This window comes from Camelus dromedarius, chromosome 6 (genome assembly GCF_036321535.1).
Source record: "Camelus dromedarius isolate mCamDro1 chromosome 6, mCamDro1.pat, whole genome shotgun sequence".
Lineage (NCBI taxonomy): Eukaryota > Metazoa > Chordata > Mammalia > Artiodactyla > Camelidae > Camelus > Camelus dromedarius.
Window position 1 is genome coordinate 17768361 of NC_087441.1, and position 19751 is coordinate 17788111.

Genomic DNA, 19751 nt, shown 5'->3' on the forward strand with positions numbered 1-19751 from the left:
CTTGTTGTTCAGCTGTTGTGTGATGGCTGGGGAGCCATGGATTATTTTCTTAGTCCCATTTCCTTCTGAAGCATGCTCTGACCCTGGAAAGTTCACCCTGAATAATCTGTTGTTTTTGATGGTACCAGAGGTTTGGAAATAGGGCCTTTTGTGTATCTCATTGCTTGTAGCCAGGTGAATGAAAAATGTTGCCTGCCACGTCAGTAACCAAAGGACGTTGCAGCCATCAAGCCACTACATCCACCCCAATGGTGCACCCTGAGGGAACTCAGGATGGAGACAAACTGGCTGCCCACTGCTAAACCCTCAGCCATCGCTACACCCTGAGGGGACTCAGGATGAAAAAGAACAAGATACTGGCCCTGGAGAGCTCAGGTGCATATCAAAGGAATGATTTCAATGAGCCCAGACCTCTGCATCTTCCCATGCATAGAAAAGCACTAAATTCTCTAACAGGAGATATCTGGTTTTCTTTAATTAACAGCACTCTTTTGATGTTCCAATGACATGGTCTTTGTTGCAAAAATGTCTGTATATCCTGGCTCCTCCCTTACCTCTTCAGAGCAGTCCCTTAGAGAGACCTGAGAGGCTGTCTCCAGGGCTTGGCGTCCTCAGAAAACCCACCGAATAAAACATAATTCTCAATTTTAGGTTGTGAATTTTTTTTCAGTCGACAGCCACAACGGTGAGTTTTTATTACTTCAGAGCGAAAAGAAAAGAAAAGAAAAGAAAAGAGAAGAGAAGAGAAGAGAAGAGAAGAGAAGAGAAGAGAAGAGAAGAGAAGAGAAGAAAAGAAAAACGAACAAAGCACAGGGATGCAGTGAAAGTGAAAGAACCTTTCTGAGTGAGATCAGCAATGCTTCGATCAATGGTCCGTGGCTAGAATCATAGCTATTCACAGTGGCTGGGTTTGAGAGCTGCCCCTTAATTTAGGATATTCGTATCAGATATCATTAATTAAGTCAATATGGAGTAAAAAGGATGATAACAAAGGATATAGAAGTGGAAAGTACATGTAGTTAATTTGATTATAGAAATAGATGTGAACATTGGAACACTAATTTTTAAAATACCCTTTGCTTGAGACTGGCTAATGTTATTCCCTTCCCTACTTAAGAAAAAAAAAAAAACTGAAAAGGTGAATTCAGAAGTAGGATTTTGATTATATACCATGGTATACCCGGTGTTAGGCATTGTTAAATATTTCCAACTTAAATAGTAATGAAATTATATGGTATTTATTTGCATCACGAAAGTGCTCTTCCCTTTGTGGATGCACTCCCTTGCTTTTAGACGGGAGACCTTCTCAGGATGGAGCTGAAGCAGGAGCATCACTCCCTGGCCTGAGTTAAGAACACCTGAGGAATGTGATTGTCCTGGCCACCGCCACTGCAACTAGGAAAAATTAATTATAGGGGAAAAATCCCCCTAAACTGCGAACAGTGGTTAACCAGCTAGCTCACATGTCAAAGATGAGCAATGAGAAGTTCAGACACTGACATTCATGGCCGTGGTGAACTGCAGGTCACAGGAGGGCATTTATAAATTTTTTCATACAAATGCACCCTTGTCTAGCAGGTTTGCCCTTCCTCTTTGCCACCTTTTCTATTTCTCCACCGTTTTCTGTATATCCAGTCTACTTCTCCCCCTACCCCCACTTCCCTCTGTTTTCCACTGTCTCTTCCATTGTCCTCTGTTTCCCTGTCTCTTTCTCACCCTCCCTCTGGCTTTTCCTGTCCCTTTTTTCTTATCTTTATGTCCTTCCTCCTTTGTTCATTTTTATCTTGATACTTTATTAACTGGCCACAATATGGAATTGAAGTCCATACCTAAACAGATATTTAAAACATTTTGTACTTTCTGTTCTTAAATGGTAGTCAGATGAGTTTGGTCTGTCTCCATTCATTCATTCACTCATTCAACTACTTTTTGAGTGCCTACTTTTTGCAAGAAGCCTAGATACTGGGGGTTCAAGGTCAAACATGTCCTAGTGTCTCTCCTTCAGAAGCTAATAGACTCACAGTAGAGACAAATAAAATATGTATTACTGTGAAAATCTTAATCCAATTAATTTAGTTTTTACTTTTCTGAGATCTTCCAACATATTTTCTTTAAGTGATTTTTAGTGAATTAAGGTCTTGAATTCCTGTTGAAATCTCTCTACATGTAAAACGTGACTTGGCTTACAAAAATTTAATTAATATTTAATTTTCAGGAACTTTTTTTTAATAAATGGAGAGACCATGGTACTTATAATTTTATGAAGGAAATTAATAAAAATTTAACTTACCTCATACTCTTATTTTCTCACCCTAATAAAATCTTGTCAATTATTATTCTGTTGAAGTACAGAAAAAGCCTTCTGGGTAAAGTATAGCACTGTCTTAAAATTGTGCTTTAGATTTTTATCCTTATTTGAAGTAAATTTTCATAGAGGGCTGGGGACAGGACCGTTGTCTGGCACAACTCCAGAACAAATAATTCACATAGTAGTTTACGTGAATCCCTGCTCCACCAATTCTGCTGCCACTCTGTGCAGTGCAAAGCCTGCCGTGCTATGTGTGGTGGACCAGGTTGGGTAATAATTTTAAACACTATACACAAATCTATTTGGTGGGCATTATAATTTTTTGGATTGGCATATACTTAAAAACTTCATAGTAGATTTGTGACCTAAGATGTAATAACTTCTAAGAATTACCTGTATTAATCTTTTTAGTTTGTAAGTCAGCTGACTGATATTCCATCACATTTCCTAAGGGACTCAGAGTGAGTTAAAGTCTCTTGTTACTAAACCAAACTTGGGTCATCTCTCCCACGTGCAATAAAATCATTCTACTGACCCTGGGTTTTGGTGAAGGAAAGTGCAGCGTTTATTGCAGGGCACCAAGCAAGGAGCCTGGGACACTTGGTGCTCAAAAAGCCCGAACTCCATAATGGGTTTCAGCAAACATTTTTACAGGCAGGACAAGGGCAGGGAATCCCAGGGTATGTGATCAGCTTGAGCACAGGTCTCTGATTGCTGGTGGTAAGGGAAAGTAAAAAGGCAGGTGATAAGTTGTTGCAAACATTACCTGATTCCGGCCAGACTCCAGAGGGGATGTGTTAATTTCTTTCATTTCATGGGGGTTTTAGCATCTGTAAAACAACTCAGAAAATGTGTGTCAGATACTGTTGTCTAGATACTTCAGACAGGAGCTAAAGCAGAAGATACGGGGAAGGGGTCTGTCCCAGGAAGGCTGCATAGGGTCCTGCTCAGTTACATTCTCCTGTTATTTGATCTTCAAGTGCATCCAACATCATGGTGATGGGGTTTAGAACATGCTGCCCTAGATATGGCACCTTGGGATACTGAATAATTTAAGCCAAGGAATTTGAGAAGCAGCATATATAGGAAGGACTTTTTGACCTTCTCCTAAAGCAGGTATTAAGACCCTTCTGTGAGTGATGCCCTCTCTACATCCAGAGGAAAAGAGCATCTTTATCTCTGAAGACTGAGAGCAATCCAAATACACAGGCCTTGCCAGGTTTCCCCCAGTTTACCTCCCTTAGCTCACATCCTTTTGTCCTATCACATTTTCCCACGTCTTTTCACTCTTCATTACACCTAGTATAATAATGCTCAGGTTTAACTGCTTCATCAGGTCCTCATTTCCTTGTGAAGGCTCCTGTGTCCTGTAAAATTTATATTAAATAAGTGTATATTATTATAAATAAATGTGTGTGCTTTTCTCTTATTAATCTTTCTTTTGTCAGTCTAATTTGTAGAGACCCAGCCAGAGAACGTAGAAAGGTAGTAGGAAAAAGAATTTATCCCTTCCCTACAACAGCCTGAAAAAGCTTCCTGGAATTTGCACAGGGAAAAGTGTCTAAGCCTAGAAACAAATATTTCTAAACACTGTAGGAAAATGGAGATTAGAAAACTATATGGAAGTCTCTAATCCACTGGCAAGATTAATATTTGACATTAGGTTAGTTAAGAAATTAAGACTACTTTTGGATTTTGAATTTAGAAAACTGTTACGGCTTTTCACTACTTTACCTTATAAAAGGCAAGTAGATTTTTCTACACATTCAGGTATTTGAAGTAGTTTTATAAGGCATGTGTCATACCAAAGAAGGTGTTTTTTTCAGTATTTACTTTTATTAGGTAGAATTGTTACAGTTTGATTGCACATATACAATATATTGCATGTAAATACATATATACAATATACTGCACATATTTTTAAAATTTACATATGTGTACTGTTCATTGTTTTTAAGAACTTTTATAGCTTTAGCTTTTTAAACTTACATAGTTATCAAAGGAATAAAGCCAACCACAAAATAAGAATTAATTCAAAAAAGATACATATACCCCACTATTAACTGCAACATTATTTATAATTGCCAAGATATGGAAGCATCCTAAATGCACATCAATACATGAATGGATAAAGAAGATACAGCATATATATGTAATGGAATACAACTCATCCATAAGAAAGAAAGATATTTTGCCATTTGTGGCCCTTCATTCACTTTTTTTTTTTTACCAAAGTAGATTTTTTTATTGCTTAATTATAAAGTAAATTTTAATGAAGACAACATAACTTTCATCTGGAATTCAGTGAGCTATGTTATTACAGCATACATTCTATTTTAAATGAGAAGAATAGGAAAAGTATCTTCTAAGGATAGAAATAAAAGTGGGAAACAACTAACTCTCTGACTAAAACTATCTCAGAGTTCTAGTAATTGTAATGAGAAGGAGAAATAATGAGTTTAGGAGCAAAAGCCATCTATTGTGTTGGAAATGGTGAATCCAAACTACAGATCTTCATTAAAAATAAGAAGCCTGTAAATTAAAAAAATGCTGTAGAGTAGTGCAGAACAGGTCAGTCATTTAATGGAGCATATCTATAAATAAAATGCAAACAAGGAGAGGGTAGTGTATGACTGCCTGCTTGGACAGGTGCAGATGGTATTTACTGTCCAGTTTTGGCTTCAAATATTTTACCTTGTTGACTCAACTAATTTCTTCAACTTATTTAAAGATGTTTGTCTTAGGCTGCTGTCCTGCTAATGCAAATAGCTTTTTTGGGGAAAATCAAAATAGCAAACATAGTCTTATGATCTACTAAGCTGACGGGAATTTGGTGTTAACGGTTTAGGACAAAGTTGAAGGGCAGTCCCAGGAGATGCATCAGCTGAGTGACCGTGTGTCTGAGTTCTGCAGACTCTGGGAGCCAGAGATTGTAAATCTTCCGCTGTTTTAGAAGCGAAATGACAGTCTTTTGATTAGAACATGAAACTGGTCCTTAAAATGAACTTGAAAATCTTAACAAAAAGCTGCTTTGTGTCTCTGAGATTCTAATAAAGACCTGCCTTGTAGCAGCCTCAGACCCCAACTCATGAAACAGATTGTTTCTGTAATGCTGCTTACATTGAAATTTCCCTGATTATGGAGCAAGTGGTTAAGAGAAGCTGGCATGGAAGGAGAAGGAGCAAATGGAAGAAAAGGAATAAAGAATGTAAATGAAAAAAAGCAAAGGTCAGAAAGAAAAGCTAAATACAACTTATGAGAATAAATCCTATCAGTTAGATAGGAAGTGTAGCTTCCACATGAAAAAATTACAGTGCATATCTGGAAAAAGGAATCAGAATGATTAAATTTTTCAAATTAAAAAAATGATGGATGTAGCACTCTTCAAATTTTATTGTCTATTCTAAACCTACTACAAACATTCTCTAAAATGAACCCTGCCTTATTTTATTAGTGGACAGTGAAAAAATTTTCTAGTATTTCCTAAAAAATAAGCTAATAAACATAAGATCTAGGAGATTATATTACCTGTAGATCTGCCAGTGTGGGCAAATGTCATGCTGCCAGGCTCTCAAAGAAGTGTTAAAAAGACTTGGAGAGCAGGGGTTTTTTAAGATTTCAAATAATTGTGCATGGCTTTCTGTGGATAGAACATAGCCAGTCATCCAGCTTCATATGGCTCCTTTGGCAATAACACTGTATCTGTGTCAACTGTTTGTATGATGTTGACGTCACGTCATCACGTTGACACATCTGAATATTGATCAGGCCCTTTCTCTGATGCCACCTGCCCCTCCTCTGGCTGTGAGAGTAGAGACTTCGACTATTACATTCACTGTTGTAGTCCCAGCTCAGGTGCCTGCACTTTGTATTTGATCACTTCTTACTGTATATAAAAGTTATTTAATGATGCATGCTGTAAGAAGACTATACTCCTTCAGTGTAGGCTGTATATCTGAATTCAGCTGCATATCTGTTCACTGCTTTTAACACAATGCCTTACACACAACTGATGGTTATATGTGTAGATTGAATGATGAACTCCATGTACTTTAATGACTCATTATCTACTATTTGCCACCTGGAACTTATCCAAAACTTTCGCAACTCATGGGTAGATCTTGTGTGGTGCCAGGGGCTGGGGTGGAAGAAATGATAACTGAATTGCTATAAAGCCATAGCTTGGCCACCATCAGGCCCAGTGTGTTCTCCCCTCTTTGAGTCTCTAGAATACCATGTATTGTTGGCAATTCACAGGGGATGTTTTTCAGAAATAACACAATGATGATGAGTACACATCTCAGCGGACAGGGTGACTAAGCAGATGGGAGTAGAGAAAAAGGTAAAGAAATCTGAATTATAAGAAATTTTTAAATGTAGAATTGTGGAATATTATTGAGTCAATTGATCACAAATCATGAAGGGAAACTCAGATCAAGGTAGCTGAGGGCTTCAAGTTCACTGTGCACAAAAAGAGTTAGTAGAGCAAGCTTGGAATCGCCTGTTCTTAGAATAGTCTGCTTGCCGGGTTGGCCCTCTTACCAGTCTCTGGGAACCTGGCTAGTAAACAGACCCCCATCCTGATATACACCTTTCCCTAGATAATAATGGTGGCTCACTGTGCCTAAACTGGGCAAAGAATGTGTTTATACTTAACACTTGCTTCCTTTTGGGAATCTAGAGTTTTGGTGCATACTAGGCAGAGGGTACCTACATACCAGCCCCCAGTAAAAACAGTTGGTGGTGTCTCTAATGAGCTACCCTGGTAGACAACACTTCCCACTTATTAGCAACTTGTTGCTGGAGGAATTAATCATGTCTTATGCAATTTCACTGTGTGTTCGGGGGACTCTTAGAAACTTGCACCTAGTTCCCTGCAGACTTTTCCCATGTACCTTTTCCTTTTGCTGATTTTGCTTTGTATCCTTTTACTGTAATAAATCTCAGCTGTGAGTACAACTATATACTGAGTCCTATGAGATTGTCTAGCAAATCACCAAACCTGGAGTGGTCTTGAGGAACCTGAACATATTCACTTTGTGGGACGCAGCCCAGCTAATGTCTCGGGCCAGTCCTGGCCATGACTGCAGGCTGTCGGAAGGCCCACCACCAATCAGTAGAGGTGCAGGTTGTCTTTTAGTCTTAGACCGGTATCTGGTCAGCCTAGTATGAATCCCAGGCACAGTTATGCCTATTCTGTGTGAGTGAGTTTTTTTTCCCACCATATTTTCTAATTAATTTCTGCTTATATAATGTAGTCATTAAAAGCATGTGCTCTGAGATGGGCTGCCAAGGATTGAATTTCAGCTTTACCACTTCCTAAGCAGTAGGACTTTCTGAGTATGTTACTTAACTGCTGTGCATAATCTATAAGATAATGGTAATAATAAAACTTAAACCTTAATAGGCTGTTGCCAAGATTAAAACATTAACACACTTAGTAAGTGCCTAATACATGTTAAATTATTTTTACAATTGGCATTATAAACAAGTAGCAACTTTATTCTGCCTCCCAGAATTCAGTAGGGAAATTCTCCCCCTGTCCCTGGATAAAAATTGGGGCAGGTCAATAATTTCTTTGGTCACTTATAGGTAATAAAACCTCTATATTCATTTAACTCATAAAATACAATCTTAATTTTCTACTCAGAAGTTTGGCTTCTTTGAAATAGTCAAATCTTTCAATTTAATATAAAATGAAATCTTTCAACATTCTTGCCTTGAATTCAACCTTGCCTGCTATTAAAATCTTATTCCTTGATTTATTTTTACAAATAATAATTTAATGATAAATTACTAATAAAAATAAAATTTTATCTATCCATTTATTTTATACATTTCCCAATTACATTGTTTTCACTTTGCCTTTTACATTTAACATGTAGTTAGATTTGTTTTTGGAGTCAGGGAGAGTGGTTTTCCTTTAATGGGTAAATGCAGCCCATTAATATTTAGTGTTATAAAATGCTCAGTCTTAACTATGCCGTCTAATTTTAAGATTCCTGTTTTCAATGCTTTTTAAACATTTCCTACTTTTCTCTCTTTTCTGTATGATCATCTTTCTGATAAGTTAGAAAATATATAGAATGTTTCTTGTTCTACTACAGATTATCTTCTGAATGTGAACATACTGTTACTTCAAATTCAATTTAATCAGTTGAAAGCACCCAGAAACACCTCCTTTTGAAAGACCATAGATACTTCTACATAGATAGGTATATGACCCCCTTGACTGCAACCTCGGTTTTCAGTATTAGTGAGATTTTTCCCTGTCCTTTATAATTATTTATTTTTATTTTTGATATTATATAGTTTTACAAGTGATAACACATTGTTTTGTCATTATCAATTCTTTAGATTTAATTACATATTTAAATAAATTGCTTGCTTATTATGTAATTCATATAATGGTATTATCTTTCTTGAATCTTTTGAAAGTCGTCACTGTGTTGGTTAGATTAAATCACAAGGTAGGGTTTTTCAAGAAAGACTCACGGGAGTTTATTTCTTAAATCTTTTATGTATTTAATATGTCTTCATATTGTCTTTATACATGGATGGCAACTTGATTACATATAGAATTTTGAATTACTTTCAAATATATTTAGAGTTGTTTTTGGTCTCCTGACTTGATTATTGCTATGGAGAATTTTGAGGCCAGGCTTATGTTTGGGGGATCAATGCAGATTTGTAGGATTTAATGTGCCCACCTTTGACCCTACAGAATTGATATTTTTAGGGTCAGGAGAATTCAGATAGTGGTTATCTTTATAATTACTAGAAAAGAGTACAAGGAGAGTCTTCTAGGGCCTGTTAGAAGTTTTGTTTCTGGATTTGGGTGCTGGGTATATGGATATATTGTTTGTAAAAAAAAAAATTGTTGAGCAATACATTTATGTGTGTTTTTAATGTATATTACGTTTCAATAGAAAGTTTTTACAAGTTCATGTAATCAGTCTTGCAGATACTTAAAAAAATTGATAGGGTGCAAAATCCTAATGTTTACAAAGATGAACAAGCAAATTAACTTGTTGCAGTATTTCCTTTCAATAGTTTCCATCAGAAAATTAGATTCCCTTTAAAGGCAAACAAAAAGGGGGGGGGGGTAAAATATAGGCAAAGAAAAACCAGTTTCTTAGAGGTCCATTAACTGATTTTCAGTAGATCTACCCAAATTGTGTTTCAGATCTTTGGTCCTGTGCTTATTTTACTTGTTGATGTTCATCTCAAGAATGCCACGAGGCCAAATGGCTGCATTTGTGAGAGTGCTTTTTGATGTTCATTAAAACAGAATGGAAAAGCCAAAGTAATAGCAGTATAGCCTTTTTATAGACCATAAAAGGAACAAGTAAGCCTCTTAAAAGTATATTTGAAGCTTCACTGGTCCTAGTCAGAAAATGGAATTATTTAGTATTTCAGTAAAGCAGTGGGACCATCCTCCTTTTATGAACCGTTAAGTGTCATGCCAGCCACCTCCTTTTAATATCAATGAAAAGAGAATGGATGGGATTTTCACACACACACAGTGTCTGCTGGAAACGATAAACATACCCCAACATTTTCTGCAGATCCCCTTTGATCTATTTAATAAAATAACAGAATCCCAAGTTATGAGTTTTTTTTAAAAGCACCTGAATAGCTGAGAGATATCCTTATTGCAGGTGGGTTGGTCACTAGGGCGGACATTGGATAGCTCAGTACCCTCCATCACTGCCACCCTCTTCTCTTTTGGTTATTTTATATTCATGACCATTCTTCTTTCTGGCCTTATGTAAATGTAAAACATATACTGCTTAATTGCTGATTCTGTTTGCTGGATAGAGAAGTCAATTCATTAATACATCACTCAATATTTCTGGTTGCAGAAATTCTGTGCATTGCTAAGCAAAGGAGAGGGCTCTCAGGAAAGCTTCCTTTACATTGATAGAAACAGGTGTTCTCTTTTAGTTGTCAAGTCAGCTCCCTTCTGAGAATCTCAGATAAGTGGTCCAAATTACATGTAAGAGGAAAATTCGCGAAAGCATAATTACTTTTCATCAGGGTGCCACAAATAATGGAAAGCACAGAACACTGGAAGTACATTGTAGTCTACTTAATCACCATCATTTTAGAAAGCTGATGTAGAATTCCTTACTTCGAGACAAAATTGTATAGCTTTGGTGGTAAATTAGGCATATTTTCTAAACACTAAATTATATTTTTTTCGAATTCATATTTGGCTAAGGAAAGCTGACTGGTCTTTGTAGCAGTGGAATATAAGTGATAAGGTTTGCAGCTGCCATTTCGAACAGTGCATTTTTGTCTATTATCCAATAGCTTCCTGCGTTTCATTCACACTGAATGAATCCCTTTCTTTATCTTTCTTGATAAGATAAATTTCAGTAGGATTGCTATCTCTGCAGAATGCAGGCAGATTCCTTATATCACCTGGCCTGTCCATCCCTCTCTTCCCCCACCCCCACCCAGGAGCTAAACTTGTGGAGAACGGTCGATTATTTGTATGGGTAGAAATAGTAAAGCTTTGCCCAGTGATAAACATTTATTTAGCATAGTGCATGAGAAATTCTCATCATTAGAATCTTATGTAGCATTTGTCTGCATTTAAGAAAAGTTCTAAAAGTTCTAAAAGCATTTAGTCAAGACATACTGGAAAATCTGAGACCAGTAAAACTCGGTTTGACTGCAGGCTCAACCATTGACTAGCTATGGGAAAGCTGCTTAAACTTCACTCTTTATTCATCCGTCAAATTGAGACAATAACATTCATCCTGTAAGAAACAAATAGCATAGCAAAAACATTTTTCTAGGATGGTACTCGATGAATAGTAGTAATTATAAGGGAAAGCTAATATTTGGGGGGAGCTATGTAGACGTTTGGGGAGGAGATGGGGAAAAGTGCCTGTCCTACGTCAGCACTTTTAACTGGTTTCAAGGACTTCAGGTCACCTGTTTTCCCGACTGCTTTCTATTTTTCCCTAATCAGCAGCTCTTCCTCTGTGATCCTGACTGTTTATTCTTCCCAGAACCTATCACCCCCATGTCCACTGTCTCTTTGCATCCCACATGGATGACTGTTTCCTTTCTCTCTTTAGCCAACTGGGTTGATGGAATAGAAACGCCTGTTCATAAAATAAAATCTGTCTCAAGTTACCATGGGGAAGAGCTGCAGGCTTCCCAGTACGGCAGGGACTGGCAAAGGGTGGACAGTATATATTTTAGGCTGTGTGCGCCATATGGTTTCTGTTGCAGCTATTCAACTCTTTTGTTGTGGTGTGAAAGTAGATACAGACAATATGTAAACAAGTGAGAATGGCGGTGTTCCATGAGAACTTTATTTACAAAAACAGATGGTCAGCTGGATTCAGCCCATGGACCATATTTTTCTGGGTCTCTAAGATGCAGAGATGAATCACACCATAGCAGAGTTTTAAGGGATATGGCAGTCATGTGGTCCGGCTTCCCCCAAAGTGCGATCCACAGAGAGCTGCCCCCCTGCAACCGAAGGTTAACTGCTGATATGTTTTTGAAATGCCACACAGTGTGCCCCCTTCTTAGTGGCTCACCAGTACATTAGCAATCCTCAAGGCCCTGATTCTTCTCAAGGGTGTAATACAGCGGTAGGGATGGTGACTAGTGCCTTAAGAGTGCTTACTTGGTGCCCAGAACTATTCTAAATGCATTTATGTACATTATGTCATTTAATCTCACAACCCTATGAGGTATAAAGTACTGTTAATGCTATTTTATAGTTGATGAAACTGAGGCACTGAAAGGTTAACTCATCTGCCAAGGGTAGCATGATGAGTGGAGCCACAATTCAAATTTAGGCAGCCTGGGTCCAAGGTCTGTGCCCTCAGCCACCCTTCCACCTCTGTGCAGCGTCTGAGAAACAGTGTGAGCTGAGAAAGTGCTTCTTTAATTCAGTCCTCTCAGTCAGTTTACAAGTTGGAAAAGTGAGATCCGGAGAGATTCAGGTCACTTTGCAAAGGTCACAAGAATAATTAATAACTGAGACCAGTCTAAAAGTCCACTCAGTCACTACCTGGTACTTGAAACAATGCTTAAATTAATCCTTTATAAAGACAGACAATACTATTGAAAATGAGTAATCATCTCTAATTTCCCCTTGTTAATTCAGGTTTTTATAACCAGCTTCATTTCCATGGGGTAAATAAAACAACTCGATTTTTTTAAAAGGTAGAATTATTTTTACCTTAAAAAAATCTGATAGGCTGTCTCCTCTCTAGAGAAAGATGGCAAATATTTATCTCCAACTCAGACCTCCTCCCAGGCGCTAAATCATTGATTCTCAGTGTATATTAGAATCACTTGGGGGGCTTAGAAAAAATGATGCTGATCCCCACCCTGCTGCTTCAGAAATTCTGTTTTAATTGAGGATCCGATGTAAGTATTTCTAAAGCTACCCCCAAGGAGATTCTATTATGGGGCTAGTTGTGAATCACATTTGTTACTGCCTGCTGAATTTGTCCACCTGCGTTAACAGCTAACATTTAAAATACTACATGGCATGAAATGGAACTTAAGACTACGGTCCATGGGTTATCATTAATAAAAGTGTGACCACTTTCCAAGCATGAGTGGAACTTTATTCTTGCAGATAAATTGTACTGGTGGCTATAATAGTCAATCAGTTTTATGTGAGTGGGACTTTTGGATTGACATGCATAGTTACAGAGCCAGACTGACTGAACAACTTAGGGGTTCTGATGGATGGCTACAAGTCTGTGGGGCTCAAAGAAAGGCTGGTATTTACTTCTTAATTGAAGTTTAGTTGGTGTACAATATTGCATTAGTTTCAGATGTACAGCATAGCGCCTCAGTTATTCTTCTTCTTATATTTCATTATAGGTTATTACCAGACATTGAATGTAATTCCTTGTACTATGTAGTAAATACTGGTTGCTTATCTGCTTTATGTATAGTCGTTTTTTCTGTATCTGTATCTGTTAATCCTATACTCCTACTTTGTCCCCACCTCCTCGTCTTTACTTTGATGTGGCTCTTTAATGCCTGAGATGTAAAGGAGAAGAAACATTATTTTGAAGAATTAGATTTTGCCACCATCCCTTACCTACTTACAGATATTACAGTCACTTACAATGGAAGAATTTAGGAAATAAATCATGTATAGTAAAATAATTTAGGATAGAAATGGAGCATCTCTGACAGGAAATGGGGTAGAATTTACCAGGGACTTGAGATGGTCTAATTGCTACTATTGAGCACTAAATTTAACTTTAATTTTTTGGGGGCAGTTAAGGCAAAAAAGGAAACATGTTGGGTAACATGGCTTTATATTCTGGTCAAAAACAGCTTTAAATATTTGTCTGTAGAGAGAATTGTTATTTTTAAACTAATTTCAACTAGTAATTTCACACATATATCCTTGGGATAATGCAGTTAAAATAATTTCATCACAGTTTTGCTAAAGTCATAGAAGTGCTGTTCGGTTGGTGATGGTTGTATACAGTTGACTGAACCAAATATTTTGAGTAATTAAAGACATTTCTAAGTTGTTCATTCACTCATTTATTTATTCAATGTAAAGTTCTGGAAATACGGTGATCAATAAGACGTCATTCTTGTTCTCAAGGAGCTCACAGTACAGAGGGGAAAATGCTCAGAAAAAAGCAACATTCAGAATGAGAGAGGTCAGAGTCTGAAACAAAGGTGTGTATGTGTTACAGGAACACAGAGGAGGAGGACCTAAGTGAGACTGTTGGGGATCAGGAAAGATTGAATAGGTTTAATCAGGTAGATGAGCAGGGACAATGTATTCTAGGAGGAAGAACAGCAGGGTAAGTGGCAGGGAAGGGAGAGTGCACGGTGCTTCGGGAGAGTTACAAATACCTCCCCTAAACTGGAGGGTAGGGTTCACATGGGGATGAAGCATGAGAGGCATATGTAGGCATCAGATTCCAAAGAGTCAGGTTAAAGACTTGAGACTTTATGTGAAAGCAATGAGCAGTCACATTAGCATTTTAGGCACTGGAGTCACATGATCAGATTTGTGTTTTAGAAAGATCATTTTAGCTCCAGTGTGGAAGGGAGATGGACTGGGAGGTCCCATAGGAGGCTATTAGTGTAATTCACTTACAACTGAATAATTTGAGAAATAAATCATGTATAGTAAAATAATTTAGGATAGAATCCTTAAGGGTTGAGGATCTGAAGGAAAGCAATGATAATGGAGAGCAGGGGACAGGTTTCTGCAGCTGTTCAGGAGACTGACTTACGTGATTGGGTTAATGACTGTAGGGAGAGGAAGAGGAAAGAACCAAGAAAAGTTTCCTGGTTTAGGTGACTGGGCAGCTTATAGCACAGTTGATGGAGATCTAGAACAATCGGTAGAGAATCAGGTTTGTGGGTAGGGAGCAAAGATCAGAAGATGGTGAAGATGATTTCAGGTGATACTTATGGGACAATGCGTGGAGAGTTCCAATAGAGCATGGAGGTCTGAGCTGGAGGCAATAGATTTGGAATTCATCAGCCTGTAGATGGCAGTTATAGGTGGCAATGTATATTCGTGAGTTAACTTGAGTCTATAAATTGAAGAGAGACCAGAGTTTGGAACTCTTAGAAATACTCGCAACTACAGGGCTTGTAGAGGACACGAAGTTTATGAAGGGAACAGAAGCATAGTAAGAATAAACTAGGAGTATGCACAGCAATAGAAGTTGTCAGTAGGATATGTGCTACCACCTAGGGATGTAATTTGGGACAGAGATAGAACGTGCACATTAACTGGCCCAAATTACATCCCTAGGTGCTCATTCTTAGGAGGATGTACTGACTTGCATGACTTTCTTTTGGACATCTTGAAATATATTATATGTGCCCTGACTCCAGGCTGAATGAAAGAAGCAAAACTTCCCAGGGATTTTGTAGGTCCCAGTATTACAATATTTTTAGCTGTGAATCTCTCTTCTGTCCCTGCAGTCCTAACTACTTCCATCTCATCGGGGGGAGGAGGTGTTTATTGTTTGTCTTTCTGGAACCATATCTAATTTCTGATACCCCTGACTGCAACACTGCTAACTGCATCAGAGTTTTCATTTACGTTCCTTGGTGTTCCAAACATTTCAAGTTTTGTGTGTACCTTAGCCAATTTTCAGCATCCACATGTAAAAAAAACTCAAACCTTATTTTTTTAATACTACTTTTATTTTTGTTTATTTGTTGGTGGGAAGGTAATTAGATTTATTAATTTACTTATATATTTTTTAGAGGAGGCACTGGGGATTGAACCCAGGACCTTGTCCATGCTAAGCATGCACTCTACCACTTGAGCTATATCCTTCCCACCTCAAACTTCATTTTTAAAATATAACACAAAAGGGAATTTTAGGTTCCTATCAAGAGGCCTATGAGCACTGTAAATAAGGAGAAAAGAGGAATGTTTTAGAACCAAAGAAGGTCATTATGCAAATATAACTTTGATTTCCTACAGATTCTTCACTGAGAAACCAAGAAAGAGGGCTAAAGAGATGTAAAATTTTTCTGTAATTAGTAGGATTTTTTTTTTAAAAAAGCGAGCCTCTATGCACCATTAACATTAGGCCTCTAGTGTTAGCATCAAAACTAGAGCGAAAATGCTTGTCTTTTTGTTTGCTCTCACAAAAAGACCTTATTTCATTTACTTCTCAGTGCATCTCAAAATTATGAATTGTATTGAACTATTGTGATGTATAATAATATAATAATAGTATTTAGATTAAATACCATTATTAGAGTAATCCTTGCTACTCAAAGTGTGTTCTAAGACTCAGCGGCATTGATATCACAGGAGAGCTTGTGCAAACGCAGAAACTCAGGCTCTAACCTAGATGTACTGAATCACTGTCTGCGTCTTAACATGATCCGCAGGTGAATCAGCTACATATTGGTATTTAGTAAACATTGGTCTAGATGAATCATAACCATACAAATATCCCAAATGATTAATTTTTGGTCAAGAAAATTACAATGAAAATAGCTATTGTGGCTCAAAGTACTTAATAGAATGCTTTTCACAACAGAACTTTTTTATATTTCAATAAATCAAATGATTAGTTAGCAATAAGGAAGAATTAACATAAGAAAAAAATCGTGATTTTTTTTTTCATTTTCCAGCTACCTTGCTTTCTAAATTCATTTTTGTTCTAGAGCTGAAATAAAGACCCACAGGTGCAAAGAATAAATTTTAAAATTATCTCTTTAGTGAATTATTAAATAAATCAATCAGTTTCATTGTGTGCCACCTTGTCTATAATGCATATTTCCTGGATATGAGTTAAATCTAATTGATGGGCAACATATCCTGTGTATAAAGGTCTTAGATCAATAAAAAAAACTTACCTTTTCAACATTTGTACTATAGAAATAAAGATTTGAGTGGAAAACTGAAAGGAAGTTTGAATAGTTTGATAGTCTCAAGATTTAGGTGTATGGATGCCACTAGCATGGTGTCTAGTAAGTAAAGTGTTGGTTAATCTGAAACTTATAAAAATATACAGTAAAGAAACTTAGACAGATAAGCTTCATTGATCTGGTTAAGAAACTGTAGACTATATATCACATTAGTAAGCTTAGAGTCATTTTGGAATCTTCCCTTCCCCTCAATCCTTGCATCCAACTAATGTACAAGTTCTGTTGGTTCCACCACTAAAGTACATCTTGAGTTAATCTGCTTCTTTATCTGCACCACTAACTATATTCAGCCATCACTATTGAAAAGCTCCTTTGTCTTCTTCATAGTACCCAGAGTCACCTTTTAAAAACTGTAAAATTAGTCCATGTCACTCCTGTATTTAAAAATCCTTCACTCTTATTTCATTGCTTTTGTATTATTATACAAATGCCTTAGCACATCAATACACCTCCACATGGTCTGGTCAATCTATCTCAAGCCACACTTCTTATTCCCCTCACTCCATGTCTCTAGGTTTCTCTCAGTTCCTAAAGTACACCCTTCTCACCATAAAAAAGTCTTGCTCGTTTTTCTACATCATGTTTGTTTTAATGTCACCTTTTTGGGAAGGACCTTCCTGATTATCTTATCTGAATTCTAGCTCTTCGGTGGTTCTCTGTTTTAATTCCCTGTTTAAGTCCTCCATAGCACATTACAAATTAATTTTATAAATTTTATACATTTTGTATATTTATTTGCTATTGCCTATCTTCCTCAAAGAAAAAAGACTCAAATAAAGACATATTTTGACTGTCTTGCTCACTATTGATTGTTGAGTACTTGGCAAAAAGCAGACATCATTACATTTTTATTGAATAGACAGAATGACTTTAAAATAAATACAAAAAATTCACATGTTTAATTTTTTTATTACTTCCTTGATCTTCTGTGATTCCTAATTTATTATGCAAGTGATTAATTTTGAACAAATCCTTTCAAGTTCATTATGTGAAAAAACATAAAACGTGACATTTTACTCTTTGAAGGAACTCAGCATTGGAAACAAAATTAACATACCAGGAGGATACTTTAACGGAACATTTTGTTGAAATTTGTATCAAGGTAACTAGTTGAGGCTGCTAGCCTAGTTATTTGTCCCAGTCTGTGGTACCTTGTGATTAACTTTAAGAAAGTGAAGTGTGCTAGTTGCCCTATTTACCACAATAATCTATCAGTATGGCTTATAAACCAAATTTCAGGACAACAAATGTGCAAAAATAAGAAGGCCAAATTGCCTGGGACAAAGAGTCTGAAGAAATTACGAATCTGAGAGACTGCTCCTATACAATTCAGGTGATTCTCCATTGAGGCCCATTCTCTCAAAGCCAAGCAAAGGGGCCCAAGACTCTATTTCTCAAAACCAGATACCTCAGGTCTTCAGAACTGAGTTATTAGATCAAGAAAAAAGACAAGTAGTCCATCCAGGGGCCTGAAGATCTCTTGCGCCATGTCGGAGGTGCACAGGTGGATAGACTGCAGTATATGAGTAAAGGAAAGAGGGTGAGGAATTTTGTGTATCAGAGAACAGTCTGGCACCCCAATCAAGTGTTAGTTGTATTTACAGGAATTCTGAACATCAGGATGAAAGGTGAAAGATATCTATTAAAATGCTAAATTGTAAGTGCAACTGATATATGGATATTTGAAGAGTCTGAATAATTGTATATATTTTGATAATTGTATATATTTTAAGTCTGAATTTTAGACCTTGTATCTGTTTCCTGGGGTTGCCATAACAAAGTGCCACAAACTGGGTGGCTTAAAGAGCAGATGTTTATTTTCTCACAGCTCTGAAGTCTAAAGCATGAGGTCGATGTGTCTGTGGGACTGATTTGTTCTTAGAGCTGTGAGGGAAGGATCTGTTCTGGACCTCTTTCCTTGCCTTGGAGATCAACATCTTACTCCTTTTATCTGCACATCATTCTTCTCTCTGTACGTGTCTGTTCAAATTTCCAGTTCTTATAAGGACACCATTCGTATTTGATTAGAGCCCACCCCAATGGCTTCATTTTAACTTGATTACCTTTGTAGAGACCCTAACTCCAAATAAAGTCACACTCTAAGGTGCTGTGGGTTAGGACTTCAACATGGGAATTTTGGGGAAACACAGTTCAACCCATAGCAGACCTTCATAATTAAATTATATGACATTTTATAGTATAGAAAATGAGAGAACATATGTCAAAAATATTTGCTTCATTTGGCGATAAACTACATAGCACATCCAAAAAAATCTAAGAAACTGACAGCACTTATAGAAAGTCACATGTGTTCTATATACACTAGTCTTTGACCCACAAGCAAACTATAATAAAACTATTTTTTATTAAAGCAGATAATTAGCATTGCTCTCTAAGTTGGAGTTTGTCTTTGAGCAGTTATTCAGCCTTAACTGGAGTCTGTTACAAGCACCCTTTTGGCATAGAAGTTTGGCATTAATAACTTAACACCTGACACCAGAGAACAAATTTTCAGCAGAAGGAACTATATGTGCTAATGAAGCTTGGAGCTTCCTGGAGGTTGATTTTAATGTTTCTCTTGCTTTCTCACTAATGAGATCTAAATTGCAGGACTGATAGACGTTTTTCTTCACCCATTATTTAAAAGCTAGATCACATTTTAATTTCACATTGAATTGCCCATAAAATATTAAATAAGGTAAATGCAGCACAATTACCCATCATAGGAAATGTGCTAATCGTTCGTTTTTTTTTTTCTTTTTTCCTGCTAAATTCTTAGCTGGATTTTGCGAAGAACCTCCCCCAAATCCATTTTCTCTGTCTTTGAATGGTGCTGAGTTTGAATGGGGAGAAGAGGGTGCTACGGTTCAAGGGCTGTGGTCTCTTGGTGTGATGACAACTAATCGCCTATGTCCATACGTTGATCCCACCATCCCTGTGGTTTCCCTAACTTTTCCCCTCTGTGGACAAAAATTGATGCTAATTTTCACCTTCAGGAAAAGGTCACTCTGCC

The 19751-nt window shown here is 37.1% G+C and overlaps 1 protein-coding gene across 2 annotated transcripts in view; it reads left to right on the forward strand.

The window, feature by feature from the left end:
- The window catches only part of EPM2A (EPM2A glucan phosphatase, laforin), an 88561-nt gene that overhangs the window by 42622 nt on the left and 26188 nt on the right, over nucleotides 1–19751 (forward strand). The window lies entirely within an intron of this gene.